Here is a 7,787-nt window from a genome sequence, read left to right as displayed (position 1 = left end):
ATAGAGTATTCATTAATGTGCTTATTAATACATGTTTGTATTGTTTTCAATATTTTCCTATGACAAATATGTCACAATGAAACAGTTAACTAGTCTTTTGATTTTTTTTTTTTTTTTTACCGAAAAACAGTTTTATTAGGAAAAGCGGAGGCTGTTTGTCCAAAAAAGGTTCTGGGACCAGCCTGCCCTGTTCCTCAGATTCTGTGCCGAGCTGCAGGTCCTGTGTCCAGGACCCTAGGTGGACGTCTGTCCTGTGGAGTCTTGGGGAGTAAGGTCTGCAGGTGCCGCCGCCACCTGGTCTTTGGAGGCAGCCTCCTGAGGCAGGTCCGTATATTTGCAGGCAGAGCCTCTGGCCAGATGGGCTGGATACAGGCGCCGGTTGGTGTTCATCTTGGAGAGCACTGCTTGGGGCAGGTCCACCCGGCAGCGGGCTGCCAAGGTCACCAGATAGATGAGGACGTCACTAAGCTCCTCCTAAGGGCCGCTCGCTCCCTGGCAGGCCAGGCTTGGGGTCCAGGCTCCTCATCGGGCTTCCACTGAAAAAGTTCGGCCCGGCAGAGACAGCACCTTCTCCCCGCTCCCTGCCACGCGTGCCCCCATGGGTACCGGACATGCCCTAGTCTTTTGATTTTATGGGGAATTATCTTCAAGGTAGATTTCTAGAAATGTGATTTCTGAGTTTAAAGAAAAATGAATGTGTAGGCATTTGTGTTAATATTTCCAAATACCACTCCATTTATAGTATAACATTTAAATTTTCCAGTGAGTGATAAGATTCCTGCAGTCTTATTAACAGGTTACATTGTCAGGCATAAAATAATTTGCCAATCTGATCTATGAGAACAAATGATCTTTTACTTTTAATTTCTCTTTTGCCTCAAAATTAAACATCCAGACTGTATTAGTCTGGGTACTTTGAAGAAACAAATCCACAGCAACTCATATATAGGAGAGAGTTTTATGTAAAGAAAGTGTGCATCACGAAAAACATCCCACCCCAATGCTGCCCAAGCCCACAAGTCCAACATTAACCCATTAACCCAACACCAGTCCACAAAGTCCTCCACCTCACAAAACAGAGGCAATAATGCCGACTGCAGGAGGAAAGCTGAGTCAGTGAACGAACAAGCATCTCAGCACTAGCAGGGGTCTCCACATGGCTGCTCCAGCACCCAGGGCTGCATCGGGATAGGTTCATGTAGCTTCTCCTTGGGGATGTTTTGTAGGAAGTCAATCTTGCAAGCTGAAGCAGGGAACTGCTAAGGCAGCTGCACCCGGTGCAACCATCACAAAACAAGAGACCCGAGAACTAGAAAGGCGAGGCTCACCACCCATTTATCCCTCTGCCTTTCAATTAGCCCCACATGTGATTATTGGCCAGGCTGGCACAATTAACTAACTCACAGACTATATAATTTGGCTTCATTTCTATATTTCTACTATATTTTTATATTAGTTACATGCAATAAGAGAATGTCTAAAAGCATTACTACAACATTATAAATGTCTTTACTAAACAATTATTTTTAATGTGAAGCTATTATGTCTCCACATATTCACCTTCTACGATACCCTTCTGAAGGCAGTGTTCCCATATCTCTACCCTTCCTTCAAAGAATTATAGAATTTTAAAATTACACCATGGTTTTAAAACACCATTTTTAGCATCCTCTATGGATTCAAAATAAAAAATAAAGATGGTGAGAATTCATCTAACATACTGTATATACTCATGGAGAAGCCGAGTTTTCAGCACATTTTTAATGCCGTTTTTGTGGTAACATGACGTGCCTTGGCTGATATTCGGGTTGGCTTATACTCGAGTCTATATGGTATTGGGACATGTCATGAGAGACCAGTCCCTGGAGGAGACCATCATGTTTGGTAATGTGGACGGAAGGGACCTAGAGGAAGGCCTTCCACAAGATGAATGGACACAGAGCTGTAACAACGAGCTCAAACCCAAGATCAAGTGTGAGGGTGGCGCAGGGCATGGCCATGTTTTCTTTAGAGGCACGTGGGGATGCCATGAGTCAGAACTGACTCATAGGCACCTAGCAACAACCAGGGCTCAAATCCTGTTCCTTCTCAATGTAGCTTAAGGTTTAGAGACAAAAAGAAGTCAGAAGCAGTTATCATCACTCCTACATTTTATATGTGGTAATGATTATCCACTGAACTTTCTAAGACAGCCCTAACCACTTGAGCAGGTACATTGTCAAGAAATGGGAGGGAGAGGGATACAAGCGCAAATTTCCTCACCTTTTTCTCATCCACACAGTGTTCTTTATTCTTACTTAGAATACATCTCCATGATCGCTCAAGTCCTTTCAGAAAACCTATCAAGATTACCACACTGTAATACCCCCAAACAGTTGTTATCACTTCCTGACCTCTTTGAGTGGAATTAAACTGGCCCAGCAAACTTCCTAGGAAGCCTCGGAGTTGACAGAACCATTTTAGGAATGACAGCCTAATAAGTGGAAGAGAAGTTGAGAACCTGTCGGCAGCCATCCACCGCAACATGTGTAGACATGTTTTGTTTGGAATAAACTCATACATGGCTGGAACATCAGTAGCAATATTATTTGACTGTCCTTCATCTTTACCAGGTAAGTCACAATTTGAAGGACAATGTATTTGAGGAACACTTTCTCCGTGGGGAACATGGTATAGTGTTCATTGAAAAATCTTAACTGTCAGCTGCTTAACTATTCTGTTCAGGTATCAGATGATCCTAATAAAGATGGTAGTAATTAAAGAAATTATTACTCATAGCCAAATGATAGTTTTGATGAAACATAAATTTACAAACATTGAGGCATGGCTCATTGTAAATTATTATAAATAGCATTTAGTTGAAAAATATTCTTTGGTTTCATACTAAGAGTAGTGTATTTGTGATCACATACTGGCCCTAATTTTATATTAGTATTTGGTAGTTTTAAAAATGGTTATATCATTGAACCTAATTCATTTAACTTTAAACTCCACTTTTTGCTTGGCTGATTTTTGTTTTATTTTGTTTTTTACTAAGGAAGACATTTTTAAGTGCCTAAATCTTTTTAAATACAGGTAGTGGCTGACATCCAAATTTCCTAGGCCATATTTGAGCTCCGTGGCTTCATTCTATTCACACGAGCATGTCTAGAGTGAATGCCATGATGAAAATCCAGACTTGAAGATTAATCCTCTTTTATGATTCTTTCCGTTTGCTGCCCAGGCCCCTGTGGAAGCCAGCTGGCATGCGGCTTATTCCTAATGCTGCTAAGAGCCAGGAAAGAAGGACAGGATTCATTCCACCAGGGAAAGTGCAGAGATTTATAGTCCTGGGTAGAAATTCAAGGATCATAAAGTTCAAATCGCTGTTTTTTTCAGATTAGTAAACTGAGGCATGGAACAGTGCCTTTATGCTTCAGGTAATAGATCAAGTAAATCGCAGAGCAACATCTGGGCCTCTGCTTCTCATGTCTTCTCTCACATGGTTTCCGTAACACCAACAACCAAGCAAGGTGTGCTGTCTTCTTTCAGATAAGCACCACCTGTACTACTACTTGAATCTAGTGTATTTTCAAAGCTGTATTTTGAAGATGGCATTTCAGAGTTTGTTTTGCTTTCTACATAGTAGTGAAATAAGAATACTGATTTAAGAAGAAGCCATTTAAGTTGCCATTAAATCTATTATGACTGACACGATGCAAGCTTGAGAAAGGGAACAGAACAAGCTTTAGTCCTGGGAAACAGATTGAACGAAAAATGAAATCTCTTGACTTTAAGTTGATTCCAACTAACAGTGAACCTACTGGACAGAGTAGAACTATCCCACAGAATTTCCAAAAATGTGGCTGCTAACCACAGGGTCAGCAGTTCAAAATCACCAGCCGCTCCATGGGAGAAAGGTAAGGCTTTCTACTCCCCAAAAGAGTTACAGTCTGAGAAACCCATAGGAGCAATTCTATCCTGTCTTAAAGGGTCATTAGGAGTCAGAATCGACCCAGTGGAAGTGAGTTTGAGTTTCATCTTTCTGGAAGCTGAGGGCCTCATCTTTCTCTCACTGAATAAGCGGTTGCTGGGTGGAAGCCACTGAACTTTTAGTGAGTAGCCAAGCCTCTAACCACACACCACCAGGACGTCTTATATTGATTTAGTGAAATGTAAATATATTAAAACATACAAATATGCAAACTATCCGAATATTTAATTTCCAAAAACCTTGTTTTTTTAAAAATCTACAAGATTATAATGTTCTAGCTCGAGGGAAAGTATTGTATTCTTACTGTCATCTTCATTGGGTTATCAAAATTGACCGTGTTTTCCCTCCATGATATACGAGTATTATGCAGATGCAGTCTACCCCATTTTGCATAGTTATTATGAAGACACAGAAATAATGGAAAGGGGCTATCACCTCCAAATATCTTATTTGTTGTTAAACATTTTTTGGTATTTGAAAACTAAAGGTTTAACTGGTACAAGAACACAGGAAGCCCTTGTGAGATTATATCCCTGTATATTTGATATGGAGGGTAGCTGTGATTTCCTTTATTTTTCCTTGAAGATTGTATTTAGAACTGAAAGTCTAAAGTATTTGGCTGTGGTTTACAGTGAAAACATTACCCCATTTTTAGTCTTGGCATAAATCCGGCCTTCATTAAATTCCTTCTGACCATTAACTAGTAATGTGGCAGCAGCTTTGCCCTCAGGCAGAGTGTACTTGAAGGTAGTTTACAACTCCCTTAGCCTGTGAAGGGGCCCGTGGTCAAGACCATCAAGTAACCAGGTGGTCAAAGGTCCTCCTTTAAAGTCTGTAAACTTTTCTAATATAAAATTGTATATTTAATCATGGTCCTTCCAGCAGAGCTGTATAGTTTAATATTCCTAGGTTAAAATGCAGTGTAGACCTGTCTTATGTACTTAAGCAGTTTACATGTAAAATCCAGCATACAGTCTGAACACTAGGTTTTCAGAAAACTACAGTTTACAAGTGAGAGCCCTAAATCCATTTTTGGGTCTCCAGATAGATCCAGCCTCTGATGACTTCTTTCAGACCATGGACATACAGTCAAACAATACTTTGCCCTGAGACCGAGGGTTTAGACATGGACTACTGCCATTCCTTCATCTACCCAGTACGGGGCAGTCTGGCCCTCCGTGACTTGCCAAGGGATGCTCTTAATAGAAATTGAAGTGCTAGGACCACATAGTCAGGGGCATCTTCAACAGAAGACCTTACTGCAACCTTGTAAACTTTTATATTTGCCACAGTCCAGTTATGGCCCCTTTCCCACTTCTGTGATGCCATATGTAACTGTGATAACAATGGTCTGCCATGAATCATGATTTTGTGACAATTTCCTTTGTAGCCAATTTAAGTGATCAAATTTCTGTGAATCCTTGGACAGTATTAAAGCCTGAGGCTCATGGTCTCCCTCATCCAGGTGACTTACAGGTCTTTGTATTTGATCTTTTTCCTGTTAAGACACAATATATGCGCCTCTGTAAATTATATTTGATTTTGAGGCCTTGACTATTCTTGTGGATTTCTCTAAATGGAAGACACAAATCAAATTAGTTGCATCTGTGGGATGTACTTGAGACAAATCTTTCTGTCTTTCCCTCTAAAGAGCACGCTGACGGTCTTCCTCCAGGACGGATTTATTTGTTCTTTTGGCAGTTCATGGTACTGTCTATATTCTTGGACAACACCATAATTCAAGTACATGGCTTCTTCTTTGAGCTTCCTCATTCAGTGTCCAAATTTCACATACGTGTGACGCAGTTGAAAATACCATGACTTGGATCAGACGCACCTTAGTCCTCAAAGTAGCATCCTTGCTTTTCAACACATTAAAGAGGTCTTGTGCTGCAGATTTACACAGTGAAATACCTTGTTTGCTCTCAAGATGTAATGCTTGACAACGTCAATCTATTCTCTGTCATGATGTTACCTACTTGTCCAGTTGTGAGGATTTGGGGTTCTTTATTTTGAGTTGTAATCCATACTGAAAGCTGCACTCCTTGATCTTCATCAGCAAGGGCCTCAAGTCCTCCTCACTTCCAGCAAGCACGCTTGAGTCATCTGCCTATCAACAAGCCTTCCTCCAGTGCTGATGCCACATCTACTTCAGATAACCCAGCTTCGCTGGCTATTCCTCAGCATAAAGAGTATGGTGAGAGGATGCAACCTCATGGCACATCTTTCCTGATTTTAAACTGTAGGTAAGCCCTTGTCCTGTTTGCACAACTGCCTCCAGATGCATGCACAGGTTCAGCAGGAGCACACGCTGGTGTTCTGGGATTCCTATTCTTCTCAAGGTTCTCTATAGTTTGATAGGGTCCACCCAGTTGAATGCCTTAGTGTAGTCAATGCAACACAAGTAAACAGCTTTTTGGTATTCTCTGTTTCCAGCTAAGATCTGTCTGATGTTCTCTTCTGAATCTGGCCTGAACTTCTGGCAGCTGGCTCCCTGTCAATGCATGCAGCAAATATTGTTGAATGAACTTTCACTTGCATGTGATAGCAATGCTAGTGTTCTATAATTGAGCATTCAGTTGGTCAGCTTTCTTTAGAATGGGTGCAACTATGGATCTCTTCTACTCAGTTGGCCAAGTAGCTGTCCTCCAAATATCTTGTCCTAGACAAGTGAGGGTTTCCAGTGCTTCATCAGCTGGTGGCAACATTTAATTTGGTATTCCACCCATCCCTGCAGCCTTGTTTTTGTGTAGCTTAGGCATTCCGTGCACCTTGGACTTCTTTCTTTAGTACCATTGGTTCTTGATTATATGCAACCTCTTGAAATGTTTGAGTTTTGAGCAGGTCTTTTTGGTAATACTTGCTGTGTCATCCATAGCCATTTGCAAATAGGGTGCTCAGAATTGAAAGTCTAATCCAGAAGTCAAAGACTAGAGAGAGTCCTGCCTGCAGACACAGCTGAGAAAATATTGTCCTGTTCAAATAATTATTTCCTAAACTTTGGTAAAATTCTGAATATTGTCTGTGTGGCCATTGGCATGAATTACCTAACCCAGTTGAAAAGTACAGGTGTTATGGCAATTACTTAGAAGGTTCAAGGGTAGGATAAGTCTGACCTCACCTAAATAGGCCTTGGGCAGTTGATACTAATGATACTGATTCTCCTCACAGCTCTTTGTATAGCCAAATCAAACAAACAAACACACAAACAAATGCACTGCTTTGGTGTTGATTCAGATTCAAAGAGACCCTGCAGGAAAGAGTAGACCTGTAGCAGCAAAACCCTGACCAGGAAATAACTGGCCAGCAGTATTAGAGAACTTGAAAGAGGAACACTTTACTAGCCAGCGACCCAGAGGAACCAGAGTTCCAGCAGATCTGGGCCCCCAATGACAGTAAGCATAGCATTCTACTTCCTCTGCACCAGGGAGCAAGCAGGGTCACAGAGGCATAATGAGCAGATACCTTGTGCATACATGGCCATTAGTAAAGGAGGAAGGGGGGTTGAGGGATAGGTCATTTTGGGAATGAGGAAATACAGGAGATGAAGCAGTGTGTCCAGTTTCCTTTCCCATGGTTAAAAATTCCCCATTAGGATTTTCCTTAATCCAGGATAGAAAAAAGTAGAGACAAGCAATAACTGGATGGATGGTTTCTGGGGAGTGCAGTAGGGGAGGTGAGAAGGAAAGGGGGAACTAGTGATGATGAGTACAGGAATGATAAAAATGTTCTGAATTTGATTGTGCAACTCTTCTTAATATGGCTGAACTCCTGAAAGGCATGAATTGTGAATTATGTATCCATAAAACTGTTT

The 7,787-nt window shown here is 41.3% G+C and overlaps 1 pseudogene; it reads right to left on the bottom strand.

Annotated features, from left to right (window-relative positions):
• Positions 1 to 234: 234 nt before the first annotated feature.
• The window catches only part of LOC123521507, a 10,476-nt pseudogene continuing 2,923 nt past the window's right edge, over positions 235 to 7,787 (bottom strand).

This window comes from Echinops telfairi, unplaced genomic scaffold (assembly GCF_000313985.2).
Source record: "Echinops telfairi isolate 266 unplaced genomic scaffold, ASM31398v2 ScPeMD7_1;HRSCAF=3_0, whole genome shotgun sequence".
Classification (NCBI taxonomy): Eukaryota; Metazoa; Chordata; class Mammalia; order Afrosoricida; family Tenrecidae; genus Echinops; species Echinops telfairi.
This window is presented reverse-complemented; position numbering and strand designations above follow the sequence as displayed.